At 46.6% G+C, this 13,742-nt stretch overlaps 1 protein-coding gene across 1 annotated transcript in view; it reads left to right on the top strand.

Moving 5' to 3' along the window:
* LOC119390292 (calphotin) overlaps positions 1-13,742 on the top strand; it is an 806,323-nt gene that overhangs the window by 521,549 nt on the left and 271,032 nt on the right. The gene's annotated exons all lie outside the window — the stretch shown is intronic.

The raw sequence follows: 13,742 nt of genomic DNA, 5'->3' as shown, positions 1-13,742 counted from the left end.
GTCAGCACCCGAACGCCATAACCACTAGAACACCGTGGCGGGGCAATATCAGTTGTTAGTAGACCATTGCCCTGTTCTCCACCTCTTTATTGTGGAGGTCTTTTCGCGCCTCTTCAAGTATGGTAGATCGACTAGACGATGTCACATGATGTACTAGCTAGAACTAGATAGGCTTTAGTACTAGATAGGCTACATGATAAAGCGGCATTATTGTAATGGTTTCTGGCACATTACGTTCCACTATCGCGATATGACTATGAGGCCCACCGTGGTTGGGGATTCCGGATTAATGTTGACGACCTGGGCTTCATTGACGTGCACTTAAATCATGCCCGCCAGTGGTCTCGCAATGACCCGACATCTAAACGCGTCCACCGAGACGAGGTATCGAAACCGCGTCATCGCGCTTAAAAGGACCATTAACAGCTCAGAACGCAAATTGAGATTACCCCACTAATAGAATGCTTGTTTATTGTATTGTCTGAAACTAACCCTGTTTTCCTAATTAAACGCGGACTCGTATGTTTATTTCTTCATTCAAAATTACTTTTGGCGCCTCTGGCGGCAAGAAATTGAACGTTGAATGTACCTATCACGTTAACTCTTTCTGGTGTACGCTGTTAATTATCTCTATATTAGCGCTTAAATATAGCGCACTTTTTAATATAATCTTTTCTAACGTAAAACGTGCAGATATTGATTTATTTGCACTGAGCAGAACAGTGGCGCCACCTTTGCTTGACATATGACCCAAACCTCATGAGCGGCAGTATGAACGTTGTTAGCTGAGGGCCTAGCGTCACCTGGCGACGTGTTGAAAAAGTACGAAGAGCGCCTCGCGGCCTCCGAGATTGCCTCCGGCGGCGCGCTGCCGGAACTAATCGCGGAGGCCACGAGCGCCTAGCTCGTGAGGGGGTAAAGAGATCTCACGTGACGACGAGCGTTCGGAAAACTTATTCTACCATTTTTTATATTCCAAAACGGTCGAAAATGGCAATGTGAAGGTGGTTAACCACAGTTTCACCCACTCTTGTGAAAGCAACACCTTCAGCATAATGCGAGGAGAGCTATCGGCAGCGAAAAATACCGCGGCTGTGAGCGAAGCAACGGCGTTGTCCGTGACCGAAAAAGCCTGTGGATGCACACAATAAACACCAGTGTCCGACCCAGAATCTAACCCGGAGATTCAGCGGAGAAGATCCTAGCCAGTGCTTGAAATTGTTTTGGAAAAACATCCTATACAGGCGTTACGTCGGGAGATGAGACACATTAACACACGCGATATTGCATGGCAGAAACTTATAATCGCACCAGACGTCCCATCACGTGAAGTGAGTAACGAATGAGGGGTTTGAATCAGTCCACCCATTACAAGAGAATCCACCATAGTTCACTATAATCATCGTCATCATTCACAGCATCGACAAAGTGTGCAGCTACTGAGGCGCGCACATGCTTTACAGACGCGTAGTGAGTACACAGTTTTTTTTCTCTGAATGGTAAATTATGGCGAAGTGGGTACTTCGCAACTGCACTTGCAGTAGACGCCCTAGGAGAGCTTACAATGAGAAATCTCACGCGCACAGACGTTCCTTTTCTCACGGCACGGTTGAGGCGTCCACCGAGAAGCGAGGCATGCCAAGCGAATGAAAAGACGATGTTAACGGGTCCCGAAACGCTGTCGCGTTCCGCTCTTAAATGCGAAGCCTAAGCTTCCTTCAGTTTTCTTTTAAGCATGAAATGCTTTTAGATCCCCTTGTCAGCGACCTTGAGGAAGAAGCAAGCGCTGTTATTCGGGCAGTCAAACGAGTCTATCCGGGCACTGAAACAATAACGAGACGAAGTATCCGGGCACGCAGTTGTAAGAGCTTCGCGGCGCGGGTCTTGCCGCCGCTTGGACAGATGGCGCAACCCAGCATGTGGCTGGAGAGTTGCATTATATGACTCCTGTTGCGACCGGCCTTTGCAGGCACCGGAGACTGGTGAGGAAGATGCGGAGGCAGCATGAAGAGATTGAAGGGAAACTTAACACGGTTTATTTACATTATTTACATGGCGAGCATTTTGTTCTTACATGACGAGCATCTTCTGTCTTACATGATGAACAACTTTTTGAGTGAGCCCGCGGGGGCTTATTATAAAGGGTCTGTTGTCCAAAGATCCCTAGATGGGAGAATTGCACGAAGTTGGGATGGTCGAATAACGTCATGCACAGCAATAATTAGTGTGCCGCCCACAGCAGCCCAGGACAACGTCCTCGACTCGGGCGTGGCCACGGCACTCTGATCCTGTGGCACCAAGCGGGTCCTTCCTTAAGGTGATGGCTCACATGCTCGGACAACCGTGCGCATCAAAAGGTCCGCCGCTGCGAAGTGCCTCACCGCTCAATTAGCGGGACGGGCTGTGATCCGCGCTGACACCGCTGGCTCTTCCAGGAAGATGTCGCGACCGGAGACCATTACGTCCGTCTGGTATCTCCCTGCTGTGTAGGGCTGCATGGCGTCTCATTTCCCGTTTCGGGAGGATAATTCAAGTGCTTGAACGGCTGTCAGCAGGCAAGCAGCCCATCGGCGCTTTGTTCAAAGTACAGAGGACGCCGCTTCGCCTTCCGCTCAGGTGCCGATCGCAACACTCCTCTATGCCGCGCACCAGCGTCCGGCCTGCGCACGCTCAGGCCTGCGTCGCGTTATGGCTGCGTACGTTAGGTATGGCTGCGTACCATACCTAATGTCATGGCTGGCACCAGTGCACAGTATGGTGACGTGCGGTCTGTCCACGCGAAAGCTAACGATACTCAGGTCAAGATTCTGGGTTGTACTCTCTCTGACCAATCTGCTTTGCAGGTAGCCATATCATGCTTGCATCTACTCTCGTTTACGGCAGAGCCAGCCACACTTCAGTAATTGTATAACGCCCGTTTCGTTCGCCGCGGTGCAGGTGTATTCCCTTCTTCTTTACAGCGCTTCAGGCTAAGAGCCAGGAGTTGCAAATTTATCGACATAGGGACGATATGGCGCTATAATATTTTCGGTGCGAACATATAAGCTCACATGCACAAACGCGCGCGCGCACGCGGCAACTATCTAAATCTTCTCTTTTTTTCCTAAACTGACCACTAGCCAGCCTTCCTGCACAAGAAATTTTGAGAAAGCAGAGCTGTGCAAGTATACCCAACTGCATGAACTACCGATCAATCTTTTATAGCTACTTAGAGGGAAGAATCAATTTTCAGTATTTCAAATTCTCGCTGCTTTCAGAGTACGCCAAAAGACGGTGAATGTTTGAATATACATAGCAAATAAAGGACATATGCGAACAGTGCATCTCTTCGTTGCTTGCTGTCAAAACACAGATTTGAGTCCAACAACATAAACAAGCACAGACACATGTTATAGGCAGAAGCGCAAGTAATGAGCCCACAGAGGCAGAGAGAGAGAGAGAGAAATGTGATGGGGAAAGGCAGAGAGGTTAACCGGAAAACAAATATCTGGTTTGCTAACCTACACTGGGGAAAGGGTGAGGGGAGACATAAAAGTAAAGAAGAGAGGATTGGGATGGGGGGGGGGGGGGGGGAGGGACTGCGCCGCGCTCCCTCAGAGGCTGCAGAAATAAGCGTCTTTTCTTCACCTTAACCACTACCATCAGATAGGGAGGGAGGGAAACAGCAACACACACACACACACAGGAGTGTCACAGTCGTTCAACGAGGCGGGTCGCTCGCAGAAACTTCAACAGCGCCTTCATCGCTTTCTGGAGTGAATCTTTCCGACATTCCAAGATTGTTTGCTCAGAAAGCGGCTGGTCGTCGAGGCGAGCAAACACTGCTGAGAGGGCTGCTGAGAGGGACAGTCTCTGAGCTGTACTGAGGGCACTGACATCAAACATGTTCAATGGTTTCTTCATTGCTGCAATGGTCACATGTAGCACTGTCACTCATTCCAATGCGGCGAGCAAAGAAGTTCGCAAAAGGCACCCCAAGACACATGAGGCAGAAAATGGTCGTCTCCGATGATCGGGCTAGGCCAGATAGAATAGTGAGTCGTGGGCACGGATTCAGGCGGTGAACACGGGTGTGGAGAATACCGGGCGCGTTCCACAGAGAACTTGCGACGTCTTGCGCGAGCGTATTATTCCTTGCTGCTGCGTCGCTTTTTGATAGTGGAATAGGTTACATCACGCCATTTTCGTGAGCATTGTTAGCTGCATCGTCGGCATGCTCGTTCCCGATGATGCCGCAGTGGGCTATATTGGATAGGTGCCTTAAACGCTCGTATCTCGCTGGCAACATTTCTTATCTTCATTGTCATCGTAATAATCATCATCCTCCTCAACATGACTTCGGCCATTGCAGGGCAAAAACCTCTCCTATGTTCCTCCTATTAATGTGGTCCTGAGCTTGCTGCCGTCACGTTACCCCGCCAACATCTTGATCTCCTCTACCCACCTAAGATCGTTCACCCCCCCCCCCCCCCCCCCCCCGGCTTTTTTCAAGCACGTGTAAAAATTCTTCATTTAGGTGCAAATGTCTTGCATATGAAAATGCGTTTGCATAACCTTGTCTTTTGGTGATTGCCTAGATTACATTTTTTTTAGCAAGCACCTAACAAAAAGCTCAAACATGAAACCTTCGAAGGCCTTTTTGTATAACAACCCGTGTGTCACTGTATACCTACACAAATTAAAGCCGACCACTTGCCTAGGAGTCATGCACCTAAACTGCAATGCTGAAGAATGTCCTGAATGCGCCCTCACGATTGAGTCTGCTTTCTATATAGCTGCAAGCGCTCGGGACATTTTATTTTAAACAGATATTCACGCTACTGCATAGTAAGACATGTTTTTCAAGAAACCGTGCGCGCGCACTCAACCGCCTTTACATGTCTGCGCCATGTATTACATTAGCCCGAGGCGTCAAAGCAAAACAGCAAATGAGAGATATGTATATAATACTTCACCAAAGTAATGAGAAACCCTGGGGTTCTTCGGGAGACCTTGAGAATGGGTAAAAAATATGAACCACGGCCATTCTTGGAACGGGGGAGCGGAGGGGGGGGGGGACTTCGCCAACGCATGGATACGTGACCGCGCGTCAAGCTTCACACAGCTCATAATGCGTGCTTCCAAGAGAATTAGTGTGTGGTGCGGCGATGTAGGGGCCCGGCACAACACTGTATGTGGGATAGCTCATACCACCGGCATGTGTGTTGTTGCATCGCGCTGCGCACGCTTTCTTTCTTTATTGACATGATGTAAGAAGATGTTGGCCCGCAAATAAGACGCAGGCTGCTTCTTGGATCTTAGAGGCGTCGCACATAGAAAAGAGGGGTTCTAAAGTTTCTGAACATAACAAATCCGCAGCACACACAATATACAACTTCTAAAAATGAATTGCGCAGCATTTTAAGAGCGAAGTCTTTCAATATGTGTAGAAATACTTCATTTGACGAAAATTCTAAAAACTCTGATTGATCATGTAGACTCACTTACTGAATTTTAAATACCGTTACCTTCGGACAGAAGTGTGGAATCCCTTATTCACCGATTAAGGCTAGGCACTGCCTACACCAAGCATTTTCCCCAGAGAAGTGGCCGCACTGAAACTCCTGAACGTGATTGTGGATTTGTAATTGAAGACATACATCACCTCCTTCTGAACTACCCACACTACGACACATCAAGACGCCGAGTTGAATCAGCGTCAATGGCATTGGACTGCGCGCGCCTTCTTGGTAGCCTGCCCGTGCTTCGCTTTTCTTTACTTGACATATTTTTAACATAAGCCGAAAGGAGGATACGAGGCTGGTCAATCGCCTGTATATTTGGCAGGCGAGATGTAGATGTAGATGTAGATCCTGTACTGCTGGCTCACACCCGCTCAGGGGGATTGGCCAAGAATCGGGTAGCTTAGAAAAAATATTTAAAATCTAGAAATCAGAATGATTTTTTGCTTTGTATAACAAGAAGACTTTTTACAAATTAATTTTACGAGAATAGTAATTAAGAAAAGGGAAATAGGTGGCTGAAATTAATTTTCATCAAAGATATGAATTATTGTAGAAAAGAATCTTGCTGTATTTTGCTTTTGGTTAACTATGGAACTTTGGGACTGTGGTTATTGTTTAAATATTTTTTATTGTTCTCCGCCTGCAATTTACATCCCATCCTCTTCCTCTAAGTGAACCTTGCAGGGACGAGCTATATATTGAAGTTTAAAAGAATTTCTTGTTATGCAGAGTTGGCGCATCTTAGCTAGCATTTTTTAGCCGCGCTAACGTGCGTGCGGCAACCAAAAAACGTGAGACAAGGACAGGAGCAGACTTACAGGTAACGTTTATTACACGTTGATTACATATAAATACATCGTAGGCATACACCGCTGATGATTGTGTTCTATATTCGGCGCACGCAAGTCTATGCCTGTGATTGTCTCATGTGTCTTTGCGGAAGTACGTTAGCGAAATTTAAAAAAAAAAATCTATGCTGTACATTGAATTCTCATTATGCGCCATTGTCATGTCTGCTACCCATTGCTTCCTACCATGCGTTGCTTGCTATCTCATTCCGAAGCTCCATAACTGTTCCAATTGGAGGTGCAAGGAACGCTATATGCGACAAGGGCGAGCCTCCACATTCAAAGAAAGGCTGTCGAAGAGAATTTTGAAGAGGGACCGCAGAGTCGCCCGATCCGCGATTAGCATCTTTCCTCGCGCGCGCGTCTGCCCAGTAGCAGAGCGAGCGATCCCGGCAGGGGCGGCGGCGAGAGACCTGACATTGTGAAGGTCGCGCCGCTAAGAGCAGCGGTGAAACCACAGGCAACGACACGTTCCTGTTCTGAAAAGCGAGAGCGCCGGCGAAACGCGTTCGGCTTATAAAACTCACAGCCGGAGAAAGGCGATGGAAAAGCAATCAGGGAGGGAGGGAGGGAGGGAGGGCAGCTGCCGGGAACTGAAATATCTGAAAGTCAGCCGAATGCGTTGGGAAGCTGAAGCGCACCCGAAGCAGTGTCCGACCGTCTCCGAAAAAATGGCGAGCGAGAGCGAGAGGTCGCTACGTAAGCTAAGGAGCGAGAAAGGGTCAAACATCGGCCTTCTGAGCGTCTTACGCTGCAACCCTTTCCCTCTTACGACGCAGCTTTCCAACCGTACTCGCCCCTCCTCGCCTTGCGTGCCGACGCTCGCCCGGCCAACATGCGGGTCGTACTACGCGGAGACGGCACTGAGCTTCTTAGGCGAGGAAGGCAGCGGAGATGTCGACGGCACGCAGGGGACTTAAGACTATGGCGGTCGGTGGGCACGTGAGCGTAATCGCCAATGTCGCACAGATCGCGCCACGCTCTGTAGGCGTCCGCCGCATCTCAGAGCAGCTGGAGACGTTTCTCCATGTTCTGATCTAAAAGCTGGACACTGTCTACGGTGCTTCTCGTACAAATACTGGCCCTTACTTTACGCTTTATTTTGGTTGGTTTTGAGGCGTGATCATTTGTATACCAACCTGTTTACGTAGCTGATATTTACTTTCTTTATTGAATTTAGAAAGGTGCCTCTTTGTTAAAGCTTAATAATATTAAAGCTTAATAATGTTAAAGCTTAAAAAAAAGAAAAAAGAAAAGAAAGAGCCATCAGTGGTTTATTTGATGCTGAACTCTTGCACTACTATCCAACAGTTTCGTACAGCGGGAAACATTCCCAAGGAGAGCGTGTGTTTGACGCACCCAATGTCGTGTGCTACAGTATTCAATGTTGTGGCCTTCGCGCTACCCGCGGGCACACCAAACCTGACTCTCTTTAACGACTGAAATCGGAAACCAAAATTACAGAAATAAAACTTGCCCAGATTCTGAAGCGCGATTTTTTCCATTCGACGGCACGGTGTGTAGACTCTGTTCAAGCGCAGATTTGCGCAACGACATATGCTCAAGTCGTATAGAGGCGACACCGAGGGTCACTACTTTGTTTCAAGCATGAAAACGCTGATTTGGCCACCCCTCAACGCGTTTCATCGAAGTGCATATGTAACTGCAAATGAAGAACGAAACAATGACCAGGATTTGGCGGCATGGGCACGTAGCTCCATCTCTGGTCGGTTACGTTCGTCTGTGACAGCTGTGGCCTGCCGTAACTTAATGGGAAATAGGCGAAAGAAATCATATCCGACGAAAAAAGCTAGTTACCAAAAAGAAAAGGACTCCCGGTTCTATACATCAATGACCTATTTGAGCATTGTGGTAAAATTACAGTGTCGCACTACAAACCTCGTGGCTTCCCAGAGTGCTTGATATTTTACAATGGGGCCCCGTGTGTTTATATTGGACGGTGCTCAATTGTTCTGGGAAGCCGCACGCTTTGTAGTGCGATACTAAAATTTTACCAAAATGTTGCAGTGAGTCTGTGCTTCATATAACCGGGAGTTCTTTTTTAAACCTAGCTTTTTCCGTCAAATATGAGATTTTTTTCGCTTATTTCCCATTCAGTTATGCCAGTACGCCGTTACTGCCGCCGACAGATTGCGCCACGGACAGATGTCTCCCAATTCTGGAAATCTTCTAAATTCAGTCATCAGCTACGTATAAGATATTCTTACGTCAACAGTCTTGTGTGACCTTAAAGTACCCGTGATCTGACATTATAAATGAGTCGGCATTTTACCCGGATTTATTCCCCATCAACGCCAAACAAGGATGGGCGCTCGTTCTCTCTAAAGTCTTCTCTATTAAAAAAAAACATCTGCGAAAGCTTAGTAACTGCTAAACTTGCTACCCTCGTGTCAAATTTACAACGTGTCGCTGGTATTTTTACAACCACAGAAATATGTGAGAGGTAGTAAACGTAACTATTACTGAGCGTACCACGGTTAGTAAATGCCACAACTTTTGTGCGTGATTGGTTAGTAAACGTTACTACCTCTACAGCTCGTATTATGTTATGCTGTAATTGTGAGAGTCCTATGGAAAATTTGGGCCACGTATGATAAATTTGATTATGTTGTAATAACAGTTTAGTGCTCCGTCGCAGTACACTTGTATGCAAGCAACAAGGTGTAAGAACTGAAGTGAAAAACATCGATTAAGTGCATGTGCATGGCTGCTCACCGATGCAACGTGCGCTACCCGGAAGTAGGGGTATACAGGGTGTTCAAAATTAAGCTTTATGGTGTTCTCAAAATTCAGCACTGGGAGCTACGTGCAAACCACCTTTGCAGGTCAGTTTTTTTATCCAGGGGGACTCAAAGTGAGACACTAAATGTCGCTGTCAGCCGCACAATTAACTAAGATCGAATCATGAACTTTTTAATGAGTGCAGTAAGCGGGCATGGTTGTATCGAAAAGTTCGAGGCCGTCGCGTTTCTACGTAGTTCCACTTGGAATAATTCTTCTAGCTTGTCTGTGCTCCGAGATATCTCGCTGCAAAGTTTAATTGCGGTTTGCATGATTACGCCTGCAAAGCAGTGAGCACTGGCACAAAGCTCCTCCCCGATGTGCCGCGGCACATCGGGTTGAATGCATAGGCAAAAATTATAACGGTTACCCTTTTGCTACTGGCTGGCGATAGAAAGCAATAACTGCTCGTCACATAAGGGAGGAACATTGCGCTGATCCTCACCGCTTTCCATGCGTCATCATGAAAAGCGCAATTAATCTTGGCAGCGGGATATCTCGGATCACAGACAAGCTAGAAGAATTATTCCAAGTGGAACTATGTAGAAACGCGACGGCCTCCAACTTTTCTATACCAACATGTCCGTTTGCTGCAGCCACTAAAAACGTTCATTATTCAATCTTACTTAATTATACGGGTGAGAGCTATAATTATACTCCAACTTTGTGCCCCCCCCTCCCCTGGATATATAAATTATCTGCAAAGGTAGTTTTTACATACTTCGTAGTGCGGAATTTTAAGAATGCCGTAAAGCTTAACTTTGAACACCCGGTATATTGTCTTAAAGCTGCTGTTAGTGTACAAGCATTTATGTTCTGTGTGCGCATGTGTATGAGCGTGTTCTCGTTTATAGTTTTTTCATGTTTCTACGAACTCCTTGTTGTTTGAAGATGTCATTGTAGTGTGTATTTACCATTGTATTTACATGAAGCATTAAGCAGTTATTACTTTAACGAGACAATGACGTTTCCATCGCCGTCTTAGACGCAGTCGCCTTGGGACGTTTAAATCACATAACGCCATCTGCTGTTGTTAATGAAATATGGAATGCTATGTTTTATAACTTGATCGATTAGTAGCCAAAGTTCAGGGGAAGATGGATGCCTGAAGAGTTGAGAAATTTGTGGACACAGGTTGTACCTGGAGCCGACGTTTAGACAAGCGGACTTATCTTCTTCAAGGATGCAACTAGACGTTATCTCTAAAAGCGTTGCGGAAAGGTGCCAAGCGTCTGAACAATCTTTCTTGCAAGTGGGACGTTCTTAAACGTGTTCTAGTGTTGTTAAATCTGCTAAAGCGTAAGAACCCACTCTTGGCGTAGAGGTTTAGGACATTAGGCAAGGGTACTGAATGTCTATAGTTCAATTCCATCGTCAGTGCATTTTGCATTATGATCACTTTGATTAATTATTTGCCTGGAAATGCTACCTCACCTTGTTTCGAGGCTCTTTCCGTCCAGCGCCCTACGCTCGGGCTGACAACCTGAGACCGACTCAATAGACAATTTTTCTTAGCGGACGGTCGCATTGCTGACACAGCAGTAAATTGTGCGACGTCAGGGATCCGCCCGACCGACGTGATGGCGTAGCAAGAGATTACATCACGCGCAGCGAAAAAAAAAAAAAGACCCGCAAGCATTCACTTCACACAAACAAATGAAAAATTGAAACAAACACTTCAGTGCTACCTCACTTTCAGCCCCCCCCCCCTCCCGTGCGTAATGTGCTTGTACACCTTTGCCCTTTTACGGTCGCGCAAGCTGCAGTGATCCTAGCGGTTGCATGCCACTGAGAATGCGTTCTCGTTTCTTTCAAGCGATACCTCCTAGGATTTCCACATTCCACCCTACATAAACGCCGGAATTCACTATCTTATGCCGCAGAAAATCTTTACGCCGGTCGCTTTCTTCACCGTTAATATCACGTGCATGTATCTGCAGCGCCAGGAATCGAGGTTGCTGCGTGCCGCCTCTGAGCCATTTTGTTGCGACACGAACGGCACGCTTCGCTCCTGCATTTCAGTGACGCTCAATCGACGTAATATATGCATAAGCTTACGAAGTTCTCTGGATGCAACATCCACTTCGCCAAAGGGGGTAGGCGTCACCCTGTGACAATTCGTCGCGCGAGCTCGTGGAGCAGCAGATGTAGGGAGGCCCACAGCGACAAGCAAAGCTGCCACGAAATTCGTAACAATTACAAAATTGGCAAATACGACCGGGAAGTAATACGAACACCGCGAAGAGTTGAGTCACACGCCAAATATCGGCGTCTGAGTCACGCGAGGGTTTCCGTTCCACAGGTGTGTTTGGCATAGGCCGGCGGCTTAGTTATTATCTCACTCACCATCAGGATTGGGTGGGGTCGACCCTATAGGAAGCAGCTGTTGCGTACACCGAGCCTTGCGGCCCCCACAAGTCGCCAATGCTTTCCGCAAAGACAAAGCCGGGAAGGCTTAAATGAATGGTTGCAATTAGTCGGCCCAATGGTAGCTGCAGTCACGCACAATCCCTCGCATGTGAGACGATAATGACATCAGCAAGAAAAGATTTCCGCGTCGTGTAAAAAAACGTGGAAACAACTATCGTCTTTACGCGTCGCTTTGTGTATGTGCACGCTTGGTGTTGGTCTGTGTGTGCCTTGCATAATTTACGTGTGTAAGCACACTTATGTGGATATGTGTGAGGTCGTCCATGCGCATATGCAGTAAAAAACAAATTATCACTACGCCGTCACAATTCGTGTGGCTGGGACATGCGTATATGTGATAGCATTTATCTGTGAAATGCATGCCGACATGCATTTCATGTATATGGAAGATAACTTTTTTTTTTCGTTTCATTAGAAGCCAAAATATGCGATCGGGGGAAATAATGCTCATTAATATGTAAGATGTTCTCTACGGTAACTAACCTTTGTATATAGAGCGGTGAGACCCAGCAATATTCATAATACATGCGCCGTCTATGTGACCTTAACACATGATTGCATATTGAATGAAGTTTGCATTTGTATGTTACTGTGGGCTTGCTGATTTAGACCCACGTCTTATCAATAGGGCCACACACAAAACGCGCAACATCATGTCGCCTCAATATCCAGAGTCGAGAGATTAGAGGAAACATCATTTTTTGCTGTCATCTACAGTACTCACGGACTGAAACGCGGCATTTCATTCATTATGGGAAATTTTCTCAGCGCGCATAAAACAAACAAGGACGCGAGGACAGAAGACAAACAAACCTATCTTCACGTCGTTCTCTGTTGTGTGCGCGCTCACAAAATATCCCAGATTGAATTCGTACGAACCAACCCAGTCTTCTATTCCTTTGGGACAATTTATTGCCAAGCAAAGCACGTACTTTCATTTTCACCTTCTATAGTTCGTGCCATGTTGCCGTAATTTCGACTCGAACGCTTACATGAGAGCTAACATTACACTCTTAATCAGGTCCCGGCTAGAGGCTGGCTATATACAGGACACTAGGCGAAAAATGTCCGGTTGCCTGGCTATATCTAGCACTTTAAGCGGGACCTGATTAAAAGTGTACCTTTAGTGGCCATATTCGTAGCGACATTGCAGGGTTATCTCGAGCAATCACTCATAGCAGTCGTTGTACTAAATGCTTTGGTTCCCCGTTTCAATCCCTGGGCACTGTACGTGTACTGGGCAAATGATAATTGAAATTTTATGAAATGATTGGGAAGATAGGCCTGCTCTTTCTGAAAATATATTTAATACTTATGTTTTAATAACGATTCCTTAGTTTACGAAAATTATGCATGAGCTCAATATAGTAAATATGTCGATGCACGTAATCACACGTAAATTTCGTGGCGTGAACACAAAACTCCTATAGCGCGTACGCGCCACAGAAATTGGGCAAATCCCACTACTCACCACCCTGTTCGACTAAAGATTAGCAAGGGAACACACGGGCGAACGCTGATTAGCGGCCGCACGTTTAAGATTCTCTCGTTTAACCATCTGTACGAATTGCTTTGGGCGTTGATTGCGCGCGTGCCGGTTCATGATGATGGTATCTGGATGGTTTAGGGGCCCTTTAACAATTGAAGACAAACGGCATATGTTTCTTTCAAATGAGGCATAAATCATAGAGCTCAGTATTCGTTTCAATTATGAAAACCACAAAACAAGCATCAAAATCGCATGATGGATGATAAGGCACCTGCGAAAAATGGGAACACCTTCCGACGCGTTCCCGGTAAAGATTAGGTTGCAGTGTACCGGTACGGGCTAGTTGGTATTTCCATATTGATCTTGCGTACAGCGCAGAAAAAGAGGAGAGGACAAAGAACCGGCAAAGACGAGCGGTAGACTTTGTCGCTTCTTTGTCATCTCATCTGTTTCTGCGCTGTATGCAAGTTCAATTAGGTTGCAGCTGCTTTGCGCTACTTCACACGAGGGCTTTGAATGACGTCAAACGGCCCTTTCTTCTCCCCGCGTGTGTTTCCAGCTTCCATATATAGAATGGAGACCCTTCTAGCAACTCATACAGTTCATTCTAATGCTGACATAGGCAGACCACAGAAATTAGGCACCAGAACAGCGTGAATACAATGCTCG

This window comes from Rhipicephalus sanguineus, chromosome 4 (assembly GCF_013339695.2).
Source record: "Rhipicephalus sanguineus isolate Rsan-2018 chromosome 4, BIME_Rsan_1.4, whole genome shotgun sequence".
NCBI lineage: Eukaryota > Metazoa > Arthropoda > Arachnida > Ixodida > Ixodidae > Rhipicephalus > Rhipicephalus sanguineus.
Note: the sequence above shows the minus strand (reverse complement) of the source record. Positions and strands in the feature narration are given on the sequence as shown.